The sequence below is a fragment of the Nasonia vitripennis genome, chromosome 1 (assembly GCF_009193385.2).
Source record: "Nasonia vitripennis strain AsymCx chromosome 1, Nvit_psr_1.1, whole genome shotgun sequence".
NCBI lineage: Eukaryota > Metazoa > Arthropoda > Insecta > Hymenoptera > Pteromalidae > Nasonia > Nasonia vitripennis.
This window is the reverse complement of record NC_045757.1, coordinates 11,554,725-11,569,704: the sequence shown is the minus strand read 5'-3', so window position 1 is coordinate 11,569,704 and position 14,980 is coordinate 11,554,725. Positions and strand designations below refer to the sequence as shown.

Genomic DNA, 14,980 nt, shown 5'->3' with positions numbered 1-14,980 from the left:
GCTCGTTCCCTTTAAACGCTCGCTCGTGAAAAAGAAGCATGAGATGCCGCGACGCGTATGCGAGTAAGCTCTCCCATCACTTAGCCGCGTCGACGTGCGCGAGAGTCAATTATCGGCTCTCGCTCGACGACGATCTCTCCTCTCTTTCTTTTTGGTTCGTTCGGCCTCAGGACACTTTTTACCGCGCGCGTAAAAATCCACGACGGCCGAAGGGTCAATACCACGTGCGAGCCGCACGGCTGCGGAGAATATGTGTATATACGAACGCCCATCTTCTCAGGAAGGGGGAGAGCAAAACACGTTTGAAGCGTAGCGCAACGATTGTAAAACGTCACGGTAATCCTCTTTGAAGCTCGCGCGCACGCGGCAGTAAAGCTGAGGACGCTTACTTACTTTTTAGATCGCTTCTCCCGCACCGAAATCCGCGCGGCTGTGCGCAATAATGCGCGCGATATCGGTCGATATTATTCCGCGCGGGCCGTAACTCATAGACACTTGCCTTCGAGAGTTCTTAATCATTGGGCGAACAGCAGCTTAAGCCTCGTCGTCGAGCAAACAATAAATTTCGGGGGGATTTTTTACAGCCCCGCCTGGGACTTTTAGTGCTCGCTCTCCCTCTCTCTTCCTGAGAGCTGCCGGCGTATCCAACCCGTGAAATACGCGCTTCTTTAAATGCTGCAGATATTATTAACCGCGAGCGGTTATTCATGCGAACGATAAGCTTGCGATCGTCCTCTTTTCTTCGGACTTCTGTGCGCGGTACGCGTCTCCCGATGCTACATGTGTATTATATGTGCGAAGTTTAACGAATGCGCGCGTATGGATTTGATTATGGATATTTCAATAAAAGTTCGCTTTTACGAGAGAGCTGCTCGGAAATGAGGGGATGCCGAGTGAGCAAGGAATTCCTGTCGTCTCTAGCTATTCGCATTGCTCGCCATTTCTCTATACGGCCGAACGACGATATCTTTACTTTGATATCGTCATTTGGGGCTCGTTGCGCAACTACATAGCAATCGTACGAGTTTTCTTGACTCATACGCTTAAATCAGTTTTGAGCTGAATTCATATGTCGTAATTTTTATATGAAAACAATCAAGGGATGTTTTTGCATAGGATGGTCATTTTATTCTATCAAAATCCGCGAAAACGATTTCTAACGATGCCAAACATACCAGTGTTTTCATCAGTTTCCAAAAAATAGCCTTGTTTTCATTTTATATGTGTGACCTTCTGATTGAAAATACACTGCGCGATTGATTTGTGAAAAGGAGAACGAAAATACGACGGACCACGCTAGCGCGCCAGCTATACGGGAAAGCCCTTCCTGTTTTCAATTGCATTGTATATACGCGCGGCCCTTATCGAATTCGAAAAGTTTATTCTGCGATCGGCGGAAGCGAGCTTTGAATTTCTTTTTGTTTCGAGCGGAAGAGGACAATGCGCGTGGCTTCGCTTGCGCGTAATAATAAGCGCGTGGTACTGCTGGAAAGGGGACCGTTTTCACACATAATTCAGGAGTTTTATTCCCGGCTAGCGAATATTTCACGTCGCGCGATAATCGCCCGGGAAAACGTGCGAGGGAGCCAAGTTTTTAAACGCCCTGTTTTCTTCCTTACGAGCTGCTAATGCTCAACGAGTCGGTGTGAATTCGGTTATGGCTCGCGTTCCTGTGTTCTTTTTGCCTTACGTAATACACGAGGCCATCATGTCGTGAGCGCGATCATTAAAAGAATTTCCGAGAATATAATAAAGGTAAATTTATTGTTTTACTTTCACGATTATATTCTATAGTGATGAATAATGAATACTTTTACAATTATTAACATTGCTCACACGAACACTATAGCCGCTTCGTATGAAATATTCGCTTTTCGCCGAAAAATCCGATTATCTCTGAATTATGTATAAAAGTTCATTCTGATCTACATCGGCTCAAGAATGTGTACGTCCAAGTCTTTTTTAGTAATGCGCGCAAATTAAGCTTTCATTCAATTCTACGCATGTTCCTATATAACAATGGCCGAGCTAATTTTCTCGATTTTCCGCCTGAAAATTTCGCCATTCAAAAATCTTGTCGAGTGCCCATAGCAATTTATTCATCCTATCGTAACAACGAATTCATTTGCATCGCAAACTCTCGAATACGGATAAAAACGCGTGTAAAACACTCGCGTTCTTCTCCGCACGCGCAGGGCTTTCGTCCGATTATTTATTCGTCCTCTCGGCAAATGCCGGTATTTTTCACCTTTCGCCTGATGCTCGCTATTGTTTGAATGCCTCGCACCTAGACGCGGAGAAAATTTTAATTCTTGATTATTGTCAAAAAGCGCATACCGAACGCGCACACGGAATTTGCGCATTTGTGCGAATGGGGATGATCTTTTTTTTTAAAAGCACGGTGCGCGAAATTCAAAAACTTTTTTTCCTCGAACCATATAGACAAAGCATATAGATGAATCGTTAATTCGCGGAAAGGGAGGTGTGGCCCCTTGCTTCGTGATCGAAATATTTTCGTCGGAACGCGCTTGTTAAATATAGACTTCTATAGCACAGGTGCTGGGAAGGTAAAAAATTAAATTTGAATTCGACGCGTCCGCGTGGTTCATTTAGCTAGATCAAAGTTGAAACTTCAGCCTAGTACGAAATCGAGGGAAAATCTCGACAAAAAAGTAGATCAGCCGACGAGGCAAACCGATTCAGAGCAGAGATTCAGCAGCGTATACAGGCATAGGGCGGAGAGTTGGCGCAGCTGAGCGGATCTCGCGCGCGGCGCGTTCTATTAGCAGCAATGGCATAATTACAGCATGAGCTCGAGCGCGCACACATAGGCCTAGGTCCTCGTCCAGTTCTCCTCTCCAGCGGGTATAGCCCCGGACCTTAGGAGGAGCTAGAACACTAGGCGAGTAAGCGATAGCTGCAATTCCGGGGCCCGCCGGCATGCTCCCGTTAACGATTTCCCGCTAATTGGGCTCGCGGCGCTTCTCGGCCGCCGGGGCAATTATAAACAGATTAGAACTGAGCTGCATACGCTCTCTCCCCTATACACACACGCGCGCGCGCGCGCACTGAGTTTACCTCTTCGCGTGCAGTGAAACATATACACGAATACTGCGTATATACCGCGCTAATGTCAGCCGCGCTGCGGCGCAGTCGTTCGACTCGGGTCGCGCAACGTTTCGACTTTATTTTCCTCGCAGCTATGCATCAGTGTTTCTATAGCTCGATCCTTCGCCGTTTTAAGCTCCCGCGCGCGGTGTGTATTAGGTAAACTCCATTAAAACGAAATTCCCGGAAAAGTTAGAACTGCTCGTACACCGAGTATACATATACCGGATCCCGAATTAAAATATCCATGCGATGGTAAGCAGCGTGCGCGGTGGTTCGTTGTTATGTGGGGAACAATGCGCCGCTGTAAGGACGTCGTTGACGTGCTCCGCGGCCCGGGGAAAAGCGGAAGTAGCACTTGGCCATTATCCAAGGCTAAATAGCCGAGTATGCGGTGAAGTAAGTTCCAGGCGCCAAGTGTGTGTGTTTTGTGTGCCCGGCTACATATATACATCAGGACCAGTGACGGGACGTGTTTTTATCGCACGACGTCGCTTTGCTGTGCTTATGCAGTGCAGAGACACGAGCACATCCTTGTTTAGATTATGTGCGAGGAGAGCGAGGGAGAGAGATGGCAGTTGGAGCGGAAAATTACTTGCTATACCTGCGCGTAGTCTATCGATGAATTGATGCGAGGGAGGTGATGTTACGCAAGTCTTCCGAGGGGCTGCGCCGCTAATATAGGGATATCGTATAGCGCGACGCCTTGTCGAGGTGACGGGGAGTAAGCTGTACTGTGTCAAAAGAGGAAGTTTGTACGAGCAATCCCAGGCATCTGAAGATCTATCCCGCTGATTTTTTTGAGGTTGAGCTGATTGTTTACATATACTTTTACGAGAGAAAAGCCTTTTGAAAGGGTAAAAATAAACGAAATTGTATAGTATACATCTAGGTCATTGCGCTGATGGGGATACGCTCTGCGCGCACAATAGAGCGGGAAATGAGTTTTCCCTGTGTTATCAATTTTCAATGAAATCGTGTATAGAAACGACATCATACCATGAGTGGAAAATGTTCGCTGTGCACGGATTATTGCAATATGATTTTCAAAGTCGTTACAATAATACATACTATCCGTTATTGCATATCTCGTACGAAATGAATATTCGAACGCGATACACTAAACGTTTCACATATCAGTGTTTAACTACGAGTGCCTCTAAAATTGGTCTTGCCATGCCCGGCTCATATCTACTGCGAACCTCGCTTTCCGCTGGAATATCCAATCCGCGCGGAAAAACAACAACAGTGCAATTAAGCGAAGCCAATCGATGTGAAGCCTGCCCCTCCCGCCACTCAGTCATTCATTATAATGCTTGTTTGATCATCATTCAACTAACGAATCCTATCTGCGGGATAATAGCTGACAAGCTTTGCTGGGGCTTGCGCGGGTGCGCTTGTCATTGCTATTTAGGCTGTAGCTCGCAACGTTTGAAGAAAACAAGTCGCCGCGTGTGCACACCAGGCATTTTAATTACGTTAATTTTAGTTGTTCCCTTTGCAGTCCTCTGGATGGACGTATATCCTACCTAAAAATTTCGATCGCTTCACCTTGACCGACTTCTGAAAATTGAGAAAACACGATAACAAGGAATGTATTTCGTTACATTGTTGCGATATTCTCAAAATTTGGAACTTGCTTGTGTACCAAACATTATTTATTTTAAAAACATCATTGCGAATCTAAATGAAACTTGATTTTAATGCACATAACGTATGTTCCGACCGCCAAAGCGATATCAATTACTAAAACAAAGCAGTTTTCAACAGGTTATTTTGTCACCACCTAAACTCTTCGAGTCTGTGGCAGGCGACAATAGGTGGCGCATGGGCACATTTCTATTCTCTTCATAAACAGTATGCGCGTCGAGTCTAGACAATATATAGTGTGCCCCCATGCTAAAACCGCCTTGTTTGGCCTGCTGCTTGACCGCTCATGCTATAACTGTGCGCGAAGCGCGTCTAAAGTCGCTACAAAGTACGTATACACATACACCCGCTCTTGGCTATAAGCAGCAAACACTATTGCGCATAGCGTCGAGATATTCGAGCTTGTGGTATCTATAGATTTTTTTCCCCGACGGAGATTAATCAATTCCAGCTACAGAGAGTAGTGTCTCTCTTGGAGGTGCGATGAAATTAAAGACCTGCGGAACGGGGAGAGCAAAAGAAAGCGCTTGCATCGGTTTTCGCAGTGGCGCTCGGTAAACGTATTTCATCGTCAATTGCGCGCGCTCTCTCGCCTTTCTCTCTTTTCCGCTGCGCCTGTGGCCGCTCGAGGCGCCGAACGAATCGACGCTGCTGCTTCCCCATGTACATGCGTGCGGGGAAAGAGAGAGAGAGAGAGAGAGAGAGAGAGAGAGAGAGAGAGAGAGAGAGAAGGAGAGAGAGAGAGAGAGCATGATCCGCGCGGATTAAAATGTCGTTAGGGGAATTTCATTGCTTCGTTAAACTCGATGTAATTGACGCAGCTCTGTCCCTCCGACGTTTTTGCTTTTTCTCGCGGCTTCGCATTCTGCGTTTCCGGGTAGCTCGATCTGCCTTCGCGCTCGGACCTTTGTGCGGTCAAGCCGTTCGGCCAGCTGTATACGCACGGGCTTGATTTGTTTCGAATGACGCGTGCGTTTGCTAGTTATTGTTATTATTATTATTTTTTCGTAAACGCAGCCAATTACAATATGATATATTGAGCTACTATCTATTCATTGCGTCAAGATATCGGATCTCACATGTGCAGAGGATGATTGAATGAACACGAACGCTATTTAACAATAAATAATCTTTGAGCTTCATAATGGGCATTTCGTGAATACAAAGAGAATCAGTATAATATATCGCTGCATTATTTCTCCATTCGCGGCATGTCATTCGATCCGAGCACTGTTATAATTATATATTTTCATATTGTCTTATAGTTACATACGCTCAACAGTATTCGGTTGCGCGCACATACATCAATACAGCGCGAGTTTATTTCTGCTTCGAAAGTTTCATCCGTTGGATCACGTAAACTAGATTCATAATTCATCCTCTGTTCTCTCTCTCTCTCTCTCTCTCTCTCTCTCTCTCTCTCTCTCTCTCTCTCGTTCATTAAAACAGACGCGAAAGGAATAAAAAAGTCTCTCTCTCTCAGCTTATCGATCTCACTCGCGCGCAGCTTTATATTGTCCTCATGAAAATTCTCATCCGCAGCCGTCGCCACCTGTTCGGTCATCGGCCTTATTCTCTCCCGAGCTCCATATCAGTGAATTAACAAAGACTCGTTGACTATTTATACCTATTTGTCCATCAGCTCGAGCTATCACTTCTGCCGCTTCAGCTAAGGGCAAAAGTGATTGAAGGCGATCCCGCGCAGCAGTAGCTAATTTATTATCCCGCGCAAACGTAAAACGTAATGGGCGAGCAACCCGCGCGCGGGGATAAAAAGACGAAGCGAAGCATCAGTCTAGCAGCGTATGGTATATACCCGTAGTCGAAGGATCAGCTCTCTCTCTCTCTCTCTCTCTCTCGCTCAGCTCCGTGTGTCTCGCAGCAATCTTCGAAGAAGCTCGTTCGAAGGTTACGACTTACGAGGGTCGCTCGTTGCTTCGCAAGCCATATTGCGCTCGGAGAAATATAATTTCGCGACTCGCTCTTGCTCTCTCTCTCTCTCTCTCTCTCTCTCTCTCTCTCTCTCTCTCTCTCTCTCTCTCTCTCTCTCAGCCGCGTGTTTAGTACCTACACACTCGCACACTGTATTATACATATCCTGCTCACGGCGAAATTTATATCGATGAGTCGTAGACCGAGTGAGTATGAGCGGCTGTATATTTTCGTTGACGCACCGAGATAGAGGGATTCGATTTCGATTCGGACACACGACCTGACGATTGCCCTCTCTGATGTGTAATTTAGAGTAAAATGTCATTAGATGAAAATTAAGGGTTTGTCAATATCGGAGCGGACGAAAAGAAGTCTGGCGCGAATATAACGCTGTCGAAGCCAGGTATATACTTTGATAAATTTCCGAAGTGAAAAAAGTCGACCTACTTAAGAGCCAATGGAAGCTCCACGCGGCGGCGCTTCCTCTTCCGACCGCGTACGGCCGGCTCCTTTATATGCTCGGACCAACCGTTGCCATTTTCGTTCCGTCCGAGCGGCTGCGCCTATAAATTCATTTCGAGTCCGCGAGAAACTCCCCGCGAGCTCTCCATCATCATCGAAGATGTCGCGGAGCTGAACGAACGGCTTTCGGAACGTATACCGTCGCAGTGAGCGCGAGCTACACACACACACACACATACACACACACACATATATACGCCGGAGGAACTTTTCCCTCAAAGTTTGCCGGGGCGCGCTCGCGCAATAAATATTCATCGGCCGATTGCGCGCCGCCCCTCGCGCTCCCCCCTTCTCTCTCTTTCTTCGTTCGAGACTTCGTTATATCGAGGCGCGTATTTTCGGCGCGAGAAGCCTGTAATTTGCCGTCGTTTAATATAATTAGTTCTCGCTTGCGCGCCTACACCCTCTTTTCTCGCTTTCTTTCCTTCTGCCTCGCTGCGCACTCTCGCGGGCTTTTTATTGCAAGACCGAGACTTTCTCGGAACATTGCGCTCTTTGCGTTTGCTCCGATGGATGCGCGCGACGCGATGGAGCCAGAGCTTCGATTTTCCGACGCGATTCCTTGCGTTTGAAAGTCAGTCTTCCTTCCCAAAGACATGCGCACTTGATTGACGTCCAAATTAAATGATGTATACGTAGGAGCGTTTGATCTCTCCGGGAAAGTGATGGACTACAAAGCAATCATTTTGCGCGCGAGCGAACCGGTTAACCAGTTCTCGAAAACTGGCACATAAAAGCTCAAGAAAGCTCCCTCCATGTGTGATGTAGCCTTTACGAGTTCGGGTTACGCTGCTTAGCGGGATTTATAAATCAGTTCCCTCTTTCGCTTCACAGGCGAGCAGCAGAGCTAGTGCAGCGCGCTATTCCTCAGTGTCCACAGAGAGCGGAGAGCGATAACGACGAGGGAGAGAGAGAGAGAGAGAGAGAGAGAGAGAGAGAGACCATAGCGCGTCCGCAGCATATATTTACGGCTATTGTTTTGCGGAGTCGGCCGCGCGACGTGTAGCTCGGGGGGCCAGCTGATGCGAAGCGCCGTTACGGAGAGAACGTGCCGGGCCACGCAGTGACTTATGTACGCGCGTAAAAGCCTTTCGCGGAATTCGTCGGGCAATTTGCCGCCACTGGAGCGTGTGTCGATACTTTGTGCGCTGCGGAGAGAGACGCGAGGAGAGAAGGATTTACATACTGGACGCTCTTGCGCTGTCTGTTGCGCTTGTGTGCTCTAGTCCCTCTAGTCCCTTGGCTTTCTAGGGCCGATCTTTATTTTAGTGCCCGCTTGTCGACGCGTTGTAGTGTACGTCAATAATGATCGAGCGTAAGTATTCGTTACGCACAGGCAAACATTTAGAAAGTACACGGGTGAGTGAAACGTTGGACGTTGCACGTAATATATAGACCAGCCAATTAATAATAATTATTAACGAGGTCTCGATATCGTTCAATCGCCTCGAATACGCCGACGAAAGTCATCATTCAGACACGGCGTGCGCGTGTATACATTCGCTGCATCGTTATAAGCCCGGGGAAATCATCTAGATTGAAATTCTTGCTAAAGAGTTTTCTAAATATCGTACGCCAATAATCGAGAAGAGGAAAAGAGCGAACAAGAGCAGAGCTAAACCTCGCATTATTGCCGATTATCAGCGACAGCAGGCACACTTCCGAATAAGACTCTCACGCGACCGATAAACCCAATCCTCGGCAGCGGAGCCGTGTGCAATCAGCTCGCGCTATAACGGTCCACCTAATAAACCCTCGCTCGGCATCGTTCAACCGATCCCATCCCCTTCCCCCGGCTGCGCAGCTGAGTGTACATGTATATATGTATAGGCGAAGCGGCGATTGGTTTAAATCGCTCTTGCAGCTCGACAATCAGTCGGCTGCCTCCGCAGCGCATCACAGGGGATAGTCGAGGCGGCCGCAAATTACAGGCTCTCGCTCGGCGCTGCATGCATAGCCCGGCGTGTGTATCGGTATCGCTAGGCTCGATCTCCGCGCGCGCGCCACCCTTTCCGCCTTGTAAAAACAATTCAGATTTATACCTCGCGCCGCTTATCGCGGCGAAAGTTATCTAAGGCGGCCCGTTACCACTCTCTTTCTCGCGCGGGCGGGACGAGCCGAAGGATGCGCCCGCGAACAAAGGGGCCTTTTTTCCAGATTCGAGATTTCCCTGGGTATATAACTAGCAACCTGCGGCACCGCGCATTCGTACGTCTACGTGTTATCCTCGTTGCGCGGATACGTCTACCTGTATACGTAGAGAGAGAGAGAGAGAGAGAGAGAGAGAGAGAGAGAGAGAGAGAGAGAGAGAGGACGTATCGCGAGTTCGGCGGCGCGGGGGATAACGGTTGATGCGCGCTCGGCCGTTCTTTTTTTATTCTTTCTCGTTCCAGAGAGCGAGGTGCAGTTTCCGAGCCGACCCATAAATCATCGTCGCTCTCTCTCTCTCTCTCTCTCTCTCTCTCTCTCTCTAACTGCCCATTCGAATCTATAATGCCCCTTTCAAAATATCTATAATGTGCGAGCCTTGGTTTCGTCGATGTAGGCTAACAATACTTATCGCTCGCGCATAGCTGCCGCCTCGTTTTCACCGAGTACGCCGCTATACGGTGGGTCACGTGCCGCGTCGCTCTTTTTACGACTGATTGTTGTTTTATTTTTTGTTTTTCGCGCGCAGAGGATTTCTCTCCGGCGTCATAATAATTGCGCATTGTGCGCGCGGGATACACGCCTCTGAATTTATTATTTCGCCCTCGGTACGTCTCGCGAGTGTAAACGTGTCTCGCGGAGTATTATTTCGAGGAACGTTTTTTCGAATAAGTTTTCAATGAAACAGCGGTCACTCTTGCTGCCGGCGTCGTGATATAACCGCGATCGATGAATGCGTCCATCCACGGCCTAAGGGCTCATACCACGACGCGCTGAATGCAAAATAAACTTTCCCGTTTCGAATAACAGCGTAAAACTTATTCAATTTATTACGGAGCAACCTACTTTCTCTCTCTCTCTCTCTCTCTCTCTCTCTCTCTCTCTCTTTCTCTCTCTCTTCCTTTCTCTGCCGCTCGAGCGTCCGTCATCGGAAAAAGACGTAAAATCAAGACTCATTGTGAAGCTATACCCCGGTTTATTGATACACAACAATCGCCTGGCTTTATTTAGCGAAACTCGGCACCGTCCAGTCGTATATCGCAATCCCGTCAGACAATCGCCGTTCCGGAGGAAGACTTTGACGAGCGCTCGCGCGCTTTTAAAGTCCGAGCTTTTCCCTCCGACTGCAGCCCGCAGCTACGCAGAGCACTGCAGCAATAAAGTCAATAAAGCCAGTCGCACTGATGTTGCTCGATACCGACTGGCGGCGCGACGACGGCACCGCCGTCCGTCCGGAAGAAAATTCAATTCCCGCCGCACGTGCGAGGCGCGCAACAATAATCGTTGTGAAAAAAAAGAAGTCGTATGTGCGCGAGCAAGCGTGCATAAACGTCATCTCACGCTCGTTTATGAAGCGGCTCTTCTCGCGGAGACGCGACGAAAGCCAATATCGCTGACACATGACTCGTCGTCGCTGCGACGCGCACATGCGACGGGAATTATTACGAGGTGCGATGCTCGCGCGGAGAGGAATACAAGCCGTCGCGCCGGAAGAAAGGGGACGAAAAATGAAGGCTAAAAATAATAAAGTAGCCCGGACAATGGCTCCCCCGACGCGAGGAATCGCATCGTTATATAGGTGCACGCGCCCTTGTCACGAGCGCGAAAAAAATAACGCAGGAAAATTAAAAAAAAGCGGTCAGAGGGTCCCACAAGTAGAAAATTTAAAAAAAAAGTGGGTTTATTTTTCTGGTCGTTTATTTTACCCATTACGTAGGAAACGAGAAGTAGTAGTACTTGGGAGATGTGCCATTTTCGATACACCCTCGTTTAACATTAGATATTTATTTCTTAGTATGCGCACGGGTTTCGGAGCGACGTTTCCGTCTTGCAATCCGATGCCGGATAGCGCGAGCGAGCGAGCGACTCTGATAATTCCGTGCGCGCATAACTTTTGCCGCACTGACGCCCGTGTTTGCCGGGGTGTTTGCGGGATGCTAATATAGATACATCCAGGACTGCTGAAGAGAGAAAGAGAGAAATGCGTCACGTGCACGTCGACCGCGTGCGGTCTTTTATTCTTTGTCAAGCAGCAATCGAAATATGCGCGGGATTTTAATGAGCCTCGGACCTTTATGTAGCTACATGACTTCGGGTGCGCAAAATAGTTTTGCCAGAACGTGTCAAACGAAGTTTTAATGAAGGGGTCTTGCTTTGTCGTTCACAAGATTTCGCGAGTTAATTTGTTGTACTTGCGGTGCGGGCTTTTGATTTTCAAGTCGGATTGCATCAGGCAAAAGGGGCGAATTAACGCGCGCAGCGATGTGCATGCGTGTGCGTATTGTCGCGGGAGGCGATGTGTCGCACTTGTTGCTCGCGTTCGCGGGAATTTAATGAAGGAACTTTTTTGCGTGATTTTACGACTCCGCGAACGGCTAGATTTTCATCCCATTCGCGCGTGAAATATCGCTACTTCCTTTCGCCCGCGAGCTTTCTCTAATTCTTCTCTTTATTGCGCCGCACGAATACACACACTTTAAGTAAACTTTGTGTAATTGTAGACGCTCGTACGTGTATAATACTGCGGGAAAGGAAACACTTGGAGCTATTATACATGGTATTTTTCCAGCCGCAAAACCGAGTGTTGCCTTCGGGCATCAATCAAGTTGGCAGCCAATCAATATAGGTCGAACCGAAAGCCTGATGATTAAAAGCGTTTCAAATAAAGTTATCCCTTTGAACTTTTTCACTTTTAGCGATGGGTCTCGCGTGTATATCGAGACCTTTTCGAAGCAATATAGCCTCGATGCGAAATCCGCGCAAATCCTGATCCTTCAGCGCAGTATACAGACGTAGCCGAAACATCGAGGGCAACGTGCCACCGTAAGCGGAAAGTCAGCAGCCACAGCAGTTCGCATAATTACCTGTGGAGCTCGCATAGCTCTTTTTCCACAATGGCCACATAGACAGCACGCGAGCCGATCGCGTCGAGCTCGGAAAGAAGCCGACAGACACAATGAGCGAGCGCACGAAACGAGAGAAGCTGATCCGTTTCAATCGCATACAAGATGCCAAAGTCACGAGAGAATAAATTAATCGCCGGCGAGTATGAATATTGATGAGAAGAGGATAGCTGATCGATTCTGCCCAACTTTCTCCTCGCGCGCGATTTACTTTTCCGAGACGAGATACATCTGGCAGTCTTTCTCCCTCATTATTTGCATGATGCGAGAGCAGCTTTTGACGTCGGCTCCAACTCCAGATCGACATTTAATAGTACGTACATCGAATACGTAAATCGAAACATACTACGTATACGTACATCGAAGACGTCGGGGGCGAATTCGAGTACGTTGTACGCGCGAGTGGTGACGCAAGCGAATCCCTTGGAACTCGGAACCCGGCAAATTCGGCAAGGCACTTTCGGCGTTTTCCCGTTTTATTCCGACGCAGCTTTTAGTCCGTGAAGCTCCAGGAGAGGTTTTCGAATACACGGCTTTCTCGGCTCTCTCTCTCTCTCTCTCTCTCTCTCTCTCTCTCTCTCTTTCTCTCTGCGCACACAGGCGGGACGAGAGCCCGGCTGCAGCAGTGGCGTGTGTCCGGGGGTATATCCGTGTTATTGGATTGCCGCCTCCAGTCGGAAACGGAGCAATTAGTTCTGCACACGCGGCATTTAATCGACGAGCTTCAGTCCCCGTCGCTCACTCTCTCGCTGTATAGCCCCAGAAGTGAATGTGCGCTGCTGCTGCTGCTGCTGCCGGAGGTTCGTTGCGCCCGGTGAAACTCTCGGGTGAGCTGCACGATCGAAAAAAGAATCTTCGTGACGAGACGCTCTCTCTCTCTCTCTCTGCCCCTACTCTGCCTCTCGAAAAACAGCGAATATACACGAAGAGAAAGAGGACCAATTAAAATTGTCGAGGATGCTGCACCCGGCAGATTTTTCAGCCGGCACGGTTCGGCCTAGAAAAAGGGGATACTTCGTTAAACGCGCGAGACGGACTCCATGCAAATTTATGGAAATGAGGAGAGCTAAATAATCAGGGGCTGAAAATAAACGATGGGCCGGTTGCCTTGCCGAGTAATTAAATCGCGCGCGCGCGAGAGAGATAGCGGCTCCTCTTTCCTGATTATGTTCGCCAGGGCTTCTTGCTTTTAACTCGGTGTACAAGTGGGGCTTCAATTTTCTACGCAAACTCGGAATGCTGAGGTTTTCAATACTACTGTAATGAGCCGAGTTATGCACGAGGGCTTTAAGTTCTCGCGAGTGTTTTGAAATTTTTCGAAAAATCATGTTATGACGTTGTTAAAGGAAAAACTCCTCGTTTCCTTCAAATGCCCCAACTCTCTCCATCAGCTTGATTCCTGCAATCCCGTTGGGAGTGCTTTTTTTCAAACTCGCCGCGGCTAGTTTTGATAGCTGCGAGCCGGATCGAATTTAACGCTGGACTTTTTCGCGACGCAAACAGCGGCAGCGGTGAGCTACAGTAGCGGCATAGCAGCGCGACACAGATCCGGAGGCGCACCTATATTCCATCCGAGCCATACTAAATCAGATTGAAATGTCAGAGGTGCACAGAGAGAGAGAGAGAGAGAGAGAGAGAGAGAGAGAGAGAGAGAGAGAGAGAGAGAGAGAGAGGGAGGGAGGGAGCGCCGCCCCGTCACCGCAGTAAATTTCGCTTGTTTCGGGGGTAACAGAACTCGGGGAATACATCAGCTTGCCAACTGGAAGCTATCTCGCTTGCCTCCCCTCCCCGCCCCTCTATACACCCCGTGTATATAATACAGTGTCTACGTATAGCCTACGGCGGCCGAGGACGTCTCAGGATCTTGGGACATTACCTATTTTCTGCTCGCCTACCCCTAATGGAATCGCCGATCTCTCTCTCGCTGCTTCGCTTCGTTCATTCCTTCAACTTTATTTATCAAAGTTTTTCACTCCATTATTTGCGTTGTCCTCGCCGAGATCGCCGCAATAAAAAGCCCTCCGATCCCCCCGTCCCAAGAGACAGAGAAAGACGCTAATTAGGCATACTTTTGCGCCATTCAAACGCGAGACTCGGCGACGCTCGCAAAAGCGCAAGCGCAATAAGGACAGATATAGAGAGAGGGGCGGGTAAAAGCATTCAGCGACGGGGTATCGCGTCCCGCTGAAGTTTTAATTATGATGAGCCGCTGTATACTCCTTTTTAGCGGCGCTGATGCTCTTGAGAAGAGAGATAGAGTGGGGGGAGGAGAAAGATGAGAGCATCCGCGCTGCAGATATCGGGAAAAAGCATCGGGAGACGGCCCGCCGATGGATCTGCCTTTTACGCGCTCCTGGTCGAGTGCGGCTAAATCAAGAAAAGAGATTAAAAGGGACGGAGAGAAGTTGAGGCCGAGTGAGAGGGAACGTAGATGCGCGTGCTTCTATATTTCGACGGGCGAGTTGGAAACTGAAACTCGCCGCGGATATACATAATGACTATGGGTCGAAGCTGCTTTTTCAACTCTATTCGGCGCGTGTTCGGCTCGAGCTTTCGAAAAGTTATTATTAAAACGAGCGCGCGCACTTCCAGCGCTACCAGATTTTTCTTGCGCTCCAATTATCGTACATCGCCAGGTTTAATGTATTTGTATGTATACGGCTCGATAAAAGCTCGGGGGCTGCTGTTTCTGTATATACATTATACATATACACAGG

General features: G+C 48.4%; 1 protein-coding gene across 3 annotated transcripts in view; it reads right to left on the bottom strand.

Moving 5' to 3' along the window:
- LOC100115854 (fat-like cadherin-related tumor suppressor homolog) overlaps positions 1–14,980 on the bottom strand; it is a 278,987-nt gene that overhangs the window by 173,317 nt on the left and 90,690 nt on the right. The gene's annotated exons all lie outside the window — the stretch shown is intronic.